Source organism: Thermobia domestica, chromosome 5 (genome assembly GCF_964235325.1).
Source record: "Thermobia domestica chromosome 5, izTheDome1.hap1.1, whole genome shotgun sequence".
NCBI classification, from domain to species: domain Eukaryota; kingdom Metazoa; phylum Arthropoda; class Insecta; order Zygentoma; family Lepismatidae; genus Thermobia; species Thermobia domestica.
The window spans coordinates 224,106,606-224,120,524 of NC_137458.1; the positions used below are offsets into that span (position 1 = coordinate 224,106,606).

The 13,919-nt window shown below is 35.0% G+C and overlaps 1 protein-coding gene and 2 non-coding genes across 3 annotated transcripts in view; 2 read left to right on the forward strand and 1 right to left on the reverse strand.

The window, feature by feature from the left end:
- The window catches only part of LOC145684777 (trypsin-1-like), a 72,640-nt gene that overhangs the window by 55,167 nt on the left and 3,554 nt on the right, over positions 1-13,919 (reverse strand). The window lies entirely within an intron of this gene.
- TRNAL-UAA (transfer RNA leucine (anticodon UAA)) lies at positions 212-295 on the forward strand. Its single transcript has one exon. It is a non-coding gene; the product is annotated as a tRNA-Leu (tRNA).
- On the forward strand, positions 3,139-3,222 carry TRNAL-UAA (transfer RNA leucine (anticodon UAA)). Its single transcript has one exon. It is a non-coding gene; the product is annotated as a tRNA-Leu (tRNA).

The following is a 13,919-nucleotide window of genomic DNA, read 5'->3' on the forward strand; positions in this document are numbered from 1 at the left end:
CTATAATGGATGAAAGGAGTCAAGGATGTTTTGCTATCTTCAAAAAGCTTTTGGTGACGATCGAGAATAGTATAAACCGTAGTTTCTTCTACATATGGAAACAATATTGGTCGAATAAATGCAGATTTCTTAACCATAATTTAAGCTTTGTAGAAATAACAGCTAACAAAATATAACAGTTTAAATTTAGAAGTAAAGCGTACAACATATGGTCAGGTTGGCCGAGCGGTCTAAGGCGCCAGATTTAAGCTCTGGTTCCCAGTAGGGAGCGTGGGTTCGAACCCCACACCTGGCACATTTTTTTAATCTCCATTTAGCAGCTGCACGACTAAGGCAGCAGATTTTGCTTTCTTATTCATTAGTATTAGGGCAATGAAACACCATATAATAGAGTATACGCCATTGTAAAATTATATTTCTAATTGTAAACATTCATAAGAGTAATTACTCTGCTGCAATTGAGAGATCTAACCTGTTGTGCACTAATTTTTCAGAAAGTATCTAGAATAAAAGACATTGACAAACTTCGCGCTAAATTACTGTATATCTACAGTGGTTTCAGGTTAACATATTTCTGGATATAATTCAAATGACGGCGACCGAGTAGACTATATTCTATCCTACCCGTAAATAAAAAATGAACGATTTGTTCTTTTCTAATTTCATATTTAACAGAAAGAGTGTAACTAGCCATCATAATATAACTGAATTGAAACTTCAGTTTTAATTGTAATATTTTCCACAAGTAGAAGCTTTGCTTTGTATATAATTAAACACAAACAAACTGTTTGCTGAGTAAAACAATATATTCACATTTAAAAACTACATGCGTGTTACAGTTTCGCTAACTAACACTTCAGGTTCATCAGAAACTATCTCCTCACATCAGGCTCTATCTCTTCTTTAATAGTGTATGATGAAGCCAAAGTCTTAGTTGGCGAAACTGTCACACGTAGATAGTTTTTTCATTGTGAATATATTGTTTTGCTCAGCAAACAGTTTGTTAGTGTTCACTTTTAACTAGAAATATTTTCTTTAATCTTTATTTACCAAATCCATTCAGCAAGATAAGGATATTGGTACCGGGTATATATATATATATATATATATATCCGGTTCCAATATCCTTATCTTGCAAAATGGATACATATAAGTGAAAATATACGTAGCTGACACCAGAATCGGCTTGGATCCCAGGAAATGAAAAGCAAGATTTAAAAAAATGAATGACTTATGACCATTCAGTAAATCGGAGCTTCAGGGAAACAGAAAAATTTAAAAATTACCCTCCAAACACTGTGTAGTTCTTATTTTGTAATGCCCCGGTTATTAATTGGATATCACTAATTTCAATTATTCTTCAGCAAAGAAATAAGATAGTAAGGATTATGTCATTAGTAATACCAAATGACTATAATAGAAAGAAACTTGAAATAAACAAATCGTTCAGTGATCACAGTCAGCGCGCAACGTGATAATTGATTGAAAGTGTTGAAATGAAAGGGGATGAGATCACCTTGTGAATTCCTTAAGACAATGGCTCCCGACCTTTCTAACTAACGGCACACTTTGCTGAATCCCCAGGAGATCGCGACACTCTTAAGATGTACTTGATTTTTATTACTCATAATAAAAATTATAATAGCATAAGATTTTAAGTTTGTAGGAAATTGTGACACTATGTAGTTCTGAGCATTCCGCTTCTGGCATTGATTGCTAGTCTGTTTCAAAATTGATTTTAACTAATTATTAAATGCTTCATGATTTTTAGATTCTAAAACTTCCGACTGTGTGTTACATGCATTAAACACATAACTTTATCTTTTTCTTTTACAAAAATGTGGACATTATTTTTAACAGAAAAACTCAATTTTACAGCTTGAGAGTTGCAACCAATGATTTTGTTTTTTTTTTTTTAAATTAGGAAAGTATGGGTTTCTTTAAAAATTATGATGTGATTGTATGAGTTACAGCTAAATAACAAACGAGTTGCATTTAACATTGCGGAATAATTGCAGCAGAATTTTAAATTACGCAAGTTTCATAGTGAAACCGCAATAATCATTCCAGGTTGCAATAGAGAGATAAGATGGAAGCTGTTCTTGAGAGCTGAATCTATATAGACGAATATTTTCTCGTTACCTATTACCTTTTTTGCTGTAAGGAAATTAGGATCGAAACCAGAAGTTATTCAGCTTCCTCTTTTTCTAGATAAATAAGAGCGAAAAACAGAGCTTATTTTTTGACCCCCAATCCATATCCATTTTGATCTATTGTGACCAGTGTTGAAACCGGAAATCGTAGTTGCCACCACTTCCGGTTTGAATAGAGGAACAGAGGTAAAGATTAAAGGTTGAATCCATATACAAAAATCATTTCTTACTATCTTATATAGTTTTCGCTCTATTCAGAACCTGTTTCTAGGGGCACTGCATTCACATAAGAAAACCGCTTTTTCTTATGGTTTCTGCTGTATGAAAATCAATATTGGAAACGGAAATAATATTAGTTTTTAATTACTTCCGATTGCAGTAAAGAGATGAGAGCGCAGACATAAGCTATTCTTGGGTTGCTGAATCTATATAAGAAAACAGCTTTTTGCTATCTGTTCCCGTTTTCTGTTTATGGTGATTAATGTTGAATTTAGGTATCACTTCCGGTTGACTAGACAACTAATGGTGGAGATTGAATCTATTCTCGAACACTATATCAACAAACCGTTTGTCACTTTATATCGTTTACGCTTTGCTGCCTGTCAACAAACAGACGAACGTAGCCATTTTATAAGACTTCCGGTACTTAAATTAATAGCCAAGTTCTGAAGTCTAATAAATCAATTAATTTAAATGCATTTGTTTTAAAACCTCGGAAACTAATTATTGAGTGAGAGCATACCTCTCTTAAATAAATTTGGAATTAATTCGATATGGACTTACACGACTGAAAACAAGAAATTAACGAAACAAGAAAATATTAACGAAACAAAATAGAGGCTAGTATAAAACGTAGTTTCATCTATATGCAGGAACAACATAGGTCAAATAAATACTGGTTTCTGAATTATAATTTAAGCTTTCTAGAAATAAAAACTAATAAAATGTACTACTTTACATTTAGAAGTGAATCATAGAATGCACGGTCAGGTTGGCCGAGCGGTCTAAGGCGCCAGATTTAAGCTCTGGTTCCCAGTAGGGAGCGTGGGTTCGAACCCCACACCTGGCACATTTTTCTTTTCATCTGCATTTATCAGCTGAATGACTAAGACAGCGGATTTTGCTTTCTTATTCACTAGTATTTAGATCAATGAAACTTCATATAATAGAGTATACGCCATTGTAAAATTATATTTCTAATTGTAAACATTCATAAGAGTAAGAACTCTGCTGAAACTGAGAGATCCTACCCGTCGTGCACTAATTTTTCAGAAAGTACGTAAAATAAAACAGGTTCACAAACTTCGCGCTAAATAACTGTATACAGTGGTTTCAGACTAACACATTTCTGGATATAATTCAAATCAGTTCATTACCAAATGACAGCGAATGAATGTATTCTATTCTGCCCGTAAATAAAAACGAACGATTTGTTCTTTTCTAATTTCATATGTAATAGGATGTGTGTAACTGGTCATCGTAACATAATTGAATTTAAACTTCCCTTTTAACTGAAAATATTTTCTTTAACCTTCACTTACCAAATCCACTCTGCAAGATAAGGCTATTAGTACCGGATATATATATATATATATATATATATATATATATATATATATATATATATATATATATATATATATATATATATATATATATGGGGGCATGTGTAGGTGTGTGTGGGGGTGTAAGTAGAAATATAGCTAACTGAAACCTGAATCAGTTTGGACTTCATGAAACGTACAGCAAGATTAAGAAAATGAATGGTTTATGACCATTCAACAAATCCGAATCGGTTTGGACTCCATGAAACGTACATCAAGATTAAGAAAATGAATTAAAGATTAAAAATTAAGAAAATGAATTGTTTATGACCATTCAACAATAGCTGTTATTTTGTAATGCTCCGGTTATTAATTGGATATCACTAATTTCAATTATTCTTAAGCAAGGAAATAAAAGAATGGCAATTACGCTGTAAATAGTACCAAATGTCTGTAAAGAAAAGAAGCTTAAAAACCAGTTATTTACTGATTACAGTCACCGGCAACGAGATAATTGATTGATAGTGTTGAAATAAAAGCGGATGAAAACACCTTGTGAATTCCTTAAGACACTTAGCGTACCTACTATTGTAACATAAGGCGATGGTTTTCAACCTTTCTCAACTGACGATAGACTATACTTAAACCCACGGCATCGTGACACACTTACTTGCTTTTGACACTTTGTAGTTCAGAGCATTGTTGCTGCTTCTGGCGTTGACTAGTACAGTATGTTTCAAAATTGATTTTAGGTATTCATGCGCGACCTACCACTCTTCTATTTGATCATTTGCTTAATCCTCTCCGCAACGGAAGAAATAAAATCTTTTACATCAGACATTTTCATACCTGCATTCCATACACCCATACAAACCTTATGGGCGATAACGATGCTCCATTCGTTATCGCCCATACATGCGAGGGAGTTGCGAAAAATCTATCCATGTTACGCAACAACTGGTATTGTTTTATACATAAGAACACCAAATCTAACTTATATTGTATAAAATTGTTCTTGCAGGAAAATCTTCGCAGGCCTATGTTATTAAATGCTCCATGATGTTAAATTCTTAAAGTTCATGACACTAGAGATCTGCAAGGGCCGAATGTTTCGGCCCGAGCCCAATCCAGGCCGAACGTACCCAGGCACGTAGCCAGGATTTCGTAATAGGGGGGGGGGTCCGAGACATTAAATACTGTGGTTATCACACCAGAGTTCGATTATTCTAAACTATTTTACTGGTAACATATATTGGTTCGTTTAGTCAGGATTTCGTGATGGGGGGGGGGGGAGTTTGATATGAAATATTGTGGTTATCACACCAGGGGCTTGATCAATTTAAACTATTTTACTAGTAACATATATTGGTATGTTAAGACTTTAAAATTAGGACATGTTAGCAAGGGCGCCGATTTCTCTGTAAATTTGGGGGGGGGGTCCATTCAGATGCAGAAGGCATATATGAGGATTTTAAGACAAATTGCATTCAAATTATGCCAATATATTATATATTCATAAATATAACAAGAGAGCCCACATGACCTTTGGGGGGCCGGGCTCCCTCGGCCTCCCAGGATCGGCGCCCATGCATGGTAGTAAGTATTTTAGTAACAAACTATGAAGAAATCTCGAATAAAAGAATATTTAAAAAAAATATTTTTAAAAATTTTACAATATCTACGTTCCTTCTTCTGTTTATCCAAATGTAACAATTTTCCTTTCATTATGACCTCAACTATTAAAAAAAAAAGTACTATCCAATAATGTCTTGTAAAATATTTATAATATCTGCGTTCCTTTCTCTGTTAAATCAAATGTTAAGAGGATTTGCTTTCCACATAACTTTTTTGTTTTATTTTTCCGTCAACTACTGTCTGTTCCAAATGACAAGTTAAAGGAGCAGTAGAAAATTGTTTTCGAAATAACATGTTTGATACTACAGGGAAGCGATGATAAAAAATTATTTTTATTTTTAGGTTTATTTTTATCTTTATATTTTATCTTCATTTTTAACGCTGATTCTTCCTATTTCTTGTTTCTTTTTGTTTCATCCCTCCTTATTTTTTTTATTTCTGGTCCCGAAGGGGGGGTCCGGACCCCCCAGACCCACCCCTTGGCTACGTGCCTGACGTACCTAGTACGAGTTTTGGAGATTTTCGGCCCGAGTCCGGGCCGCCCGATAAGTTTTTCAAAATTCCTGGCCCAAGCCCGGCCCGGGCCCGATAAATTTTAAAAGTTTTTGGCCCGACCCCGACCCGATAAATTTTTTTAAAAATTAGCTCAAGCCCGAATCTTTCTCAAAATTTGACCTAACCCTCAGAAACATTTTCTAAACTCTGGTTCACAACCTGACGCTTGCCTCTCGAATGGTACCATTGCCTCTTAGAACTTTGCCTGTCATCGAGAGAACAAAAACTCCATTCCCTGTAACAAAAATCTAACTTAATTGATTTTTAGCATAAAGTGAAGATATTGTTTAGCGACAGGCAAAACATTCCCTCCCCTTCTTGTTATATTTTGAGTTCAGTGAAGTTCAAGGTCAAAGCTCAATTTACCTCATAATGCCTGCAATCCTTTATAGTGAAAGTGGAGCCGCTAAGCAACACAAACTGTAAATAGCTATTGCATTCTTTGTAACATTTTTCACGGACACAATTCTTCAACATTTGGCTTTATTCCAATTATCGTGTCGGCCAGCCCAAGCCTGGCCCGGCCCAAAGAAACAACAGTGTCGGCCCGCCCAAGCCCGGCCCGGCCCAAAGAAATAACAGAATCGGCCCGCCCAAGCCCGGCCCGTGCAGGTCTCTACATGACACATCCAAGGGGACTGCGTGACACACCAGTGTATCGCGATACATGCGTTGGGAACCCACTGCAGTAAAAAGCTCTCAGTTTGATATGATCCCTGAAATAGTGAACATTATCGAAGCTAGAAAAGTCAACAGAGAAAGACAATCTTAAAAACTAGTGGGCTAGCAAACATTATCGTAGGATTGATCCTAAAATGCACTTGTATGGGACAGCGTGCAATCTATACAGATAGGAACAAATAGCTATATTAACGGTTTTCAAGGTAAATATTCACAATCGGTGAATTGATCAATTCTTGTAAATTTTAATAATAATAATAATAATAATAATAATAATAATAATAATAATAATAATAATAATAATAATAATAATAATAATAATAATAATAATATAAACGAAGTCTCATATGATTTTTCATTCTGCGGTTATGTCCTTTAAGGTGAAAGGAGACGGATGATTCATGAAAGTAAATATTATGAAATAATTGGTAGAATGAGGATGTAGGAGGAAACAGGAGAACTCTGAGAAAATCCACGGACACGATGTTATCTCCTACAAACTCACATGGGTCTGGAATCGAATCAGAGTCACTTCGCAGTAAGGCGCCAATGCTCTGCCATTCAGCTACCGTGCCTCTCATGTAAATTGCAAGTCCTGAATTAAAGTGACAATAGAAATGATTCTAAGGTAACTGGTGAAGTCCTGTCAGAGAACAGGAAAGTAGTATATTTGAAGAAAGTTTTAGCAGAGTCTTAAAGAAAGTCTTAGCATTTGTGTACTTCGAGCCTCACATAGTGTGAAATCGAACCTTGAGTTTTGCATAATTAAATTAATTTTCTTGCAGTGAATAACTATACCCAATACTGAAAGATTTAAAGCCAATTTGGGATATCTATATCTTTCATGTAAACTGAAGAATCGAATTTTGTATTTAATTCAACCTATATATATATATTGATATTCCAATTTTATATATAAACTTTGAAATTTTCTTATCTATAGAAAACAACGTATTTGGAGATGAGAGTATTGTAGATGCTACACATGTAAAACAGTTACTTTTTCTCAATTTCGATTGCTGGTGGAGATGGCTCATCCTGGCTCTCAATTTCTTTATTAAAAATTATAGAGAATAAAGCACTTTACAACTTTTCTAAACCTGTGTTACTCTTTAGCGCTTCGATCTTACACACTTACTTAATACCTATATACTTATTAAAGCATGAGAGGGTAAAAAAAAATCTGCTTTCGTTATCTTGGAGTGAGACCAACTATTTGTATGGAATGAACCATAGGAACCATAGAATGGAATGATACTGAAAATCTTTACAGTACAAAATACATAAAGCAAAAGTAGATTTCTGAACTTAGTAATAAGAAGTTGAAGTTTAAAAGAAGGGATACAGTCCTCCTCTTACTGTGAGAAGTGTGCGGTAGGATAATCTTGTCGAGCGGTCTAAGGCGCCAGATTTAAGCTCTGGTTCCCAATTGGGAGCATGGGTTCTAACCCCACACTTGACACATTTTTTCTTTATTTTCCATTTAATAAGGCTAGATATGGGGCATCACTAACTCAGCGAGTTTCCTTTCTCATTGACTAGTATTTTGATCAATAGTTTAAGTATGTTGGAAATCAAATATTTATCAACAGTAAGAACAACAATCCGCAAGAATATCAATAATTGAAAGCACTCGTAAGTGTAATTACTTTTTTATTACTGATAGACCGTAGCTTATACCATGGTCTGCAATCGAACTAGTAAAGGTTTTCTCCCTTTCGGGATAGGCATGAAGGCCTAAGGGTTGCATGTGGGGATAAAGGTGCCGCACTTTTGATTTCCCCCTAACAGCAAAAGATGGGCTAGACATGTGCAATTTAGGTGTCCCAGCTACTTTCTAGGTACCCGACACTTGGCACATATGATATTCATATGCTAAGTATGTACTTCAGATACCTACAGCTTTAGGTACTTGTTATACCTAATTGATATCTACAACTATGTACTACAAATGTAGCGTTTATATACCAGGGACATTTTCGCACTCTAACAGTTATTTGTTTTCATGTCGTCACTTGGGACATATATCTGTCATGTTTTAGGTACATCCTTCAGGTACATACTGTTTCAGATACCCTAACAGCAAAAGATGTGCAAGGCATGCGCCATTTACGCGTTCTAAATTCATCTCCCACATTTGATACATTTGTTGCTTATTTTTCTAAGCGATTGTGTATTGTCTGTCAAATAAGTTTATGCATGTTTTCCGCGGGATAGTATCTTGCCCCTTGCTGCTATAAAAATAAAATATTACACATTATCCCATATCATTTCACCAGTAGCTTCCTATTTGCTGATCAGTTAAAACAGTATTCCTGGGCATCGTGGCGAAAAATGTATTTACTTTTTTGTGCATTGTACAAAAAACACAAGAGTGAACGCAATTAAAAGGAAACAAGGAAAAAATTCAATGCGATGTAAAGTGCTTGGACTCTTTCGATAAATTACTCAATGTAGCGCTTTCCTTGCAACCAGGTCTTGATGGTGTAATCGGTAACACCGTGGGCTCAATTTGACGGGGTTCTCAGATCGATTTCCGCTGAAGACATGCCTTTCATTTTCATTACAAGAATAGAAGTTTTTTAAAATTACCCAGTCATCCGAGAAAAGGAAATTGTGTAGAAAAACAACATTTCACTTTTGCATTCACATTATCGCGAAGAAATATGATCATTTCTTGCAGTTCAAACCGTAGACAGTAAGTTAGTGAATAATATTTTTGGTCTTTTTATAAACAATTACCAGTGTGATGTCGTTGGAAGAGCTCTACCCTGTAGATCTTAAAGTCGCAAGTTTTTGAGGAAAACAGTGTCAATTTATTATTATTATTATTATTATTATTATTATTATTATTATTATTATTATTATTATGACAAAAGAAGAAAAGGTAAAGACAAAGACATATAGTCGAAGCTATTGATAGGAACAGAAGAGATATACTTTATGTCAGATTCTTTTTAGGTTTACACATGAATATAATAATATTATTACAGTTATGGATTGACAGATAGAATTATAATTTTATGAGAACAAGAAATAGAGTATAAATATTTGTTAGCTGGTAGTAGTAATGAATTTTGTTTCGGCCATCATCTAGATAGGTAGAGTTAATTTTGATTTTAACGTCCCTTTCAGCAGCAAGGCTGAAACGGATGACACGGGACCTACTGATTAACGTAGAATCCGAACCACATGAGCTCCTGCCGGAAATTGAACCCCGGTCTTTTTCTAGATACGAAGATGAGGTGATACCTTGAATAGAATCGTTCTTGTGACTAGAGTTGTAAGTTTGATCACTATTTGTAATTTATGTTCTTCCTTTAATGCTTTATCAACATTCCATACATCATTAAAGCTAATAATAATTTGTTGGCGAAATCACGTGTAAAATTTGAAGACCGAGTTAGTTGTGTAAATTCGAACACAGATCGAGGTAACGAAGCCAGAACAACATGCGTATGTCTCTTGAACAAAGAAATAAGTTTCTCTGCTCTGGCCATCCTTCCTCGTAGAGTATTCGATAGCAAGGTGCTCTGAAGATCTTGTAGTCCACACACCGATTCCCGCGCATGCAGAACCATTTTTGTTTCTTGAACACAAGTAGAAAAGACAAAAAATAATAAAAACGAATCCAGATGCATGAAGTTTAAAGCTAAGAAGTAAGACCAAACCAAAGGTATGGTTTATTACGTCATTTGTTTAAAGAAACAATAAAATGGAGGAAAGTTGTTTTGGCTGTGTCTAGGAATGGAGTATAAATAAAAGAAGAAACTATACTTCTGCCCAGAATTTCTGTCACATGTCTTTCAAAATTACCTAAATAGAAATAACTCTGTTTTTTATGATAGAAAATGTTAAATGTCTTCTTAGAAATATGAAGAAAAAGGAAACCACATATCTAAAAATATTTCTGTTAAAGTTAAGAAGTAAAGAAATTATAAGCAATAAAAGAAATCTCCGAAATTCATCGCCACAATAGCACGTGCAACTCGCTAGTCCAACGGGAAGAGTTGAAAGCTATTATTTTATCTGAGGATACAAAATTCTATTTACAATTATTTACAGTACTGTACTTTCAGTCATTTACCTCTAAAACAAAAAGAAAAAGCAATCTAAGTTTTACGTCCCATAGTTATGCCGACTAGGGTAAAGGAGGTGGTGGTTATGAGAAAGCAATGACATGGTGGAATAAAGGATGTGGGGAAAAACAGGAGAACCCGTGAAACCCCCCACACCCTATCTACCACAAAGTTCACTTGGCTCTAGCTGGGATCGAACCAGGGACTCTATTCACCAGAGGTGACCAGTCTACATTTTTAAACTTCCTGACTTATTCTCTATTTCAATCACATTTCAGGACTCCTAGAATCGAGAGACATGAATTCAGAAACATCGAGGACAATTAAAATTCTTCCCTTCCTACTACAGAGGGACTCGAAAACTTCAAGTTTCGGAAATTTCTTTTATTATTTAAAACTTCTCTATTTCTGAATTTTTAACAGAAATATTTTGGAAGTATGTGGGCTCCTTATTCTGCATATTTCTAAGAAGACATATAATATTTTCAATCATAAAAAAGAATTATTTTTATTTACGTAATTTTCAAAGTCGTGCGACAGAAACTCTGGACAGAAGTGTGGTTTCTTCTTTTATTTATACCTCATTTCTAGACACAGACAATACAACTTTTATCACTTTATTGTTTCTTTAAAGAAATCACGTAATGACCCATACCTTTGATTCGGTCTTACTTCTTAGCTATAACCTTCATGCTTCTTGGTTTGTTTTTTTTTGGCTTGTCTACTTTTGCTCAAGAAGTAAAAATGGATCTGCGTGCGCGGGAATCGGTGTGTGGATTACAAGGTCTACAGAGCACCTTGCTATCGAATACTCCACGAGGGAGGAGGGTCAGAGCATTGAAACTGATTTCTTTGTTAAACAGACATTTAACGTTGATAAAGGATTAAAAGAATAACACAAATTACAAATAGTGATCAAACTTACAACTCTCATCACAAGATCGATTCTCTTCAAGGCGTAACCTCACCTTCCTATCTAGAAAAGCACCCAGGTTCGTTTCCCGGCAGCATCTCATGTGGTTTGGATTCTACGTTAAACAGTAGGTCCCGTGTCACATAACCTTGCTACTGAAAGGGACGTTAAACTCAAAATCAACTCTATCTAGATGATGGGCGAAACAAAATTCATTACTGCTACCAGCTAACAAATATTTATATTCTATTTCTTGTCCTCATAAAATAATAATTCTATCTGTCAATCCATAAATATAATAATATTATTATGTTCATGTGTAAACCTAAAAAGAGTCTGACATAAAGTGTATCTCTTCTGTTCCTATCAATAGCTTCGGCTATATGTCTTTGTGTTTTTCTTTCCTTCTTTTGTCATTCTACTACTACTACTACTACTACTACTACTACTACTACTACTAATAATAATAATAATAATAAATGGACACTGTTTTCCTCAGAATCTTGCGACCCTAAGGTCTACAGGTTAGAGCTCCTCCAACGACATCACACAGGTAATTGTTTATAAAAAGACCAAAAATATTATTCATTAACTTATTGTCTACGGTTTGAACTGCAAGAAATGATCATATTTCTTCGCGATAATGTGAATACAAAAGTGAAATGTTGTGTTTCTACACAATTTCCTTTTCTCGGATGACTGGGTAATTAAAAAAACTGCTATTGCTGTAAGGAAAATAAAAAGTATGTTTTCAGGGGGAATCGATCTGAGAACCCCGTTAACTTGAGCCCACAGTGTTACCAATTACATCATCAAGACCTGCTTGGAAAGAAAGCGCTACATTGAGTGATTTATCGAAAGAGTAAAAGTACTTACGTACTTTAAATCGCATTGCATATTTTCCTTGTTTCGTTTTTATTGTGTCCACTATTTGTGTTTTTCGTACAATGCACGAAAAAGTAAATACATTTTTCGCTGCGATGTCCAGAAATACTGTTTTAACTGATCAGCAAATAGGAAGCTATTGGCGAAATGATATGAGATAATGTGTAGTATTTTATTTTCATAGCAGCAAGGGGCAAGATACTATCCCGCGGAAAACATGCATAAACTTATAGGACAGACAATACTAGAAGCAATAAACGCATCAACTTTATTATATGGCAACTTCGCCGATCATTTTAAAGTGAATATGGAAGAACCATGAAATAAAGTAAATAGACACTCGTCATTTTGTTATAAAATTACATGGGGAGTAGATTTTATCTGATCCAAAATTGTTATCGTCAATTATACGCGGTTAAAGGAGCATTCTGATTAGCCAAATTCTAAAGATCCCAACAATTTATCTCTCTACAAGCAACGTTGCCTTCATAGTCTCCGTGGACAAGTCGGAAGAGTGCGCCTCTAGTAATCCAAATGTTGGTGGTTTGCGCCCAAACTGGTGTACATTTTTTATTTGTATAAAGTGTTTTTAGACTCACCTTAATGTAAACACATTACGCATATAGGCGATTTAACATATTTTAGGGAAGTAATTTTGTGGTGCATTGGGCATAGGGAACATACCTCGAACACAGTAGGCACGTTCCCCAGGTACGTGCAAGGCATGTGCTTAGGGGCGGACATAGACTGTGACTATCACTTGCCATCCATGTGATTTCTCTCTCAGAGGTACATAAGGCACATACTGGACACATTCCCATGTACCTGAGGGAACATGATAGGCTTATGCCTGCTATGTAGTTGTGCTGTTAGGGCAGCATTCATGGATTTGACGTAATGTGACTATGCCACGGCCATGTAATCAGTACTCTTATATTGTCGCGAAAGGAGATAAAAAAGTAAACGTATTTAGTAATTAGGATTAAATAGACGTATAGCAGAAAAATATTTTAAAACATTATTTTGAATTTGATATTTTGATAGACATATATTTATTCCCATGTGTTTTTTGGTTTAATGTCTCACAATTTTGCACAGAAGCTGAGACTTCGATGATGAGGTGGATGATACTGGTGGAATGAAGTAAGTGGGGAGAAATGGGAGAACCCAAGAAAAAAACACACGGTGTTTTTTCCACACTTGTTGTCCAATACAGCGAAGAATGTTGAACAGATCAAAAATAGTGTGGAAAACAATTGGAAAATAAGCGGTGTATATAGATATGCAAGTCTAAACTATAAGCAGCAATAATCAGGAATCTTAATAAAAATCCTAAATTACTTATGGAGTCGCTGGCAAGAGAATTTAATAAACGTATGGCCGTAATATGAAATATGTTGGTAAATGTCTAGTCTGCAGTACTGTAAGACATACAGAGGTTGATTAATTTACATTGACTAGAATTTGAATGTGC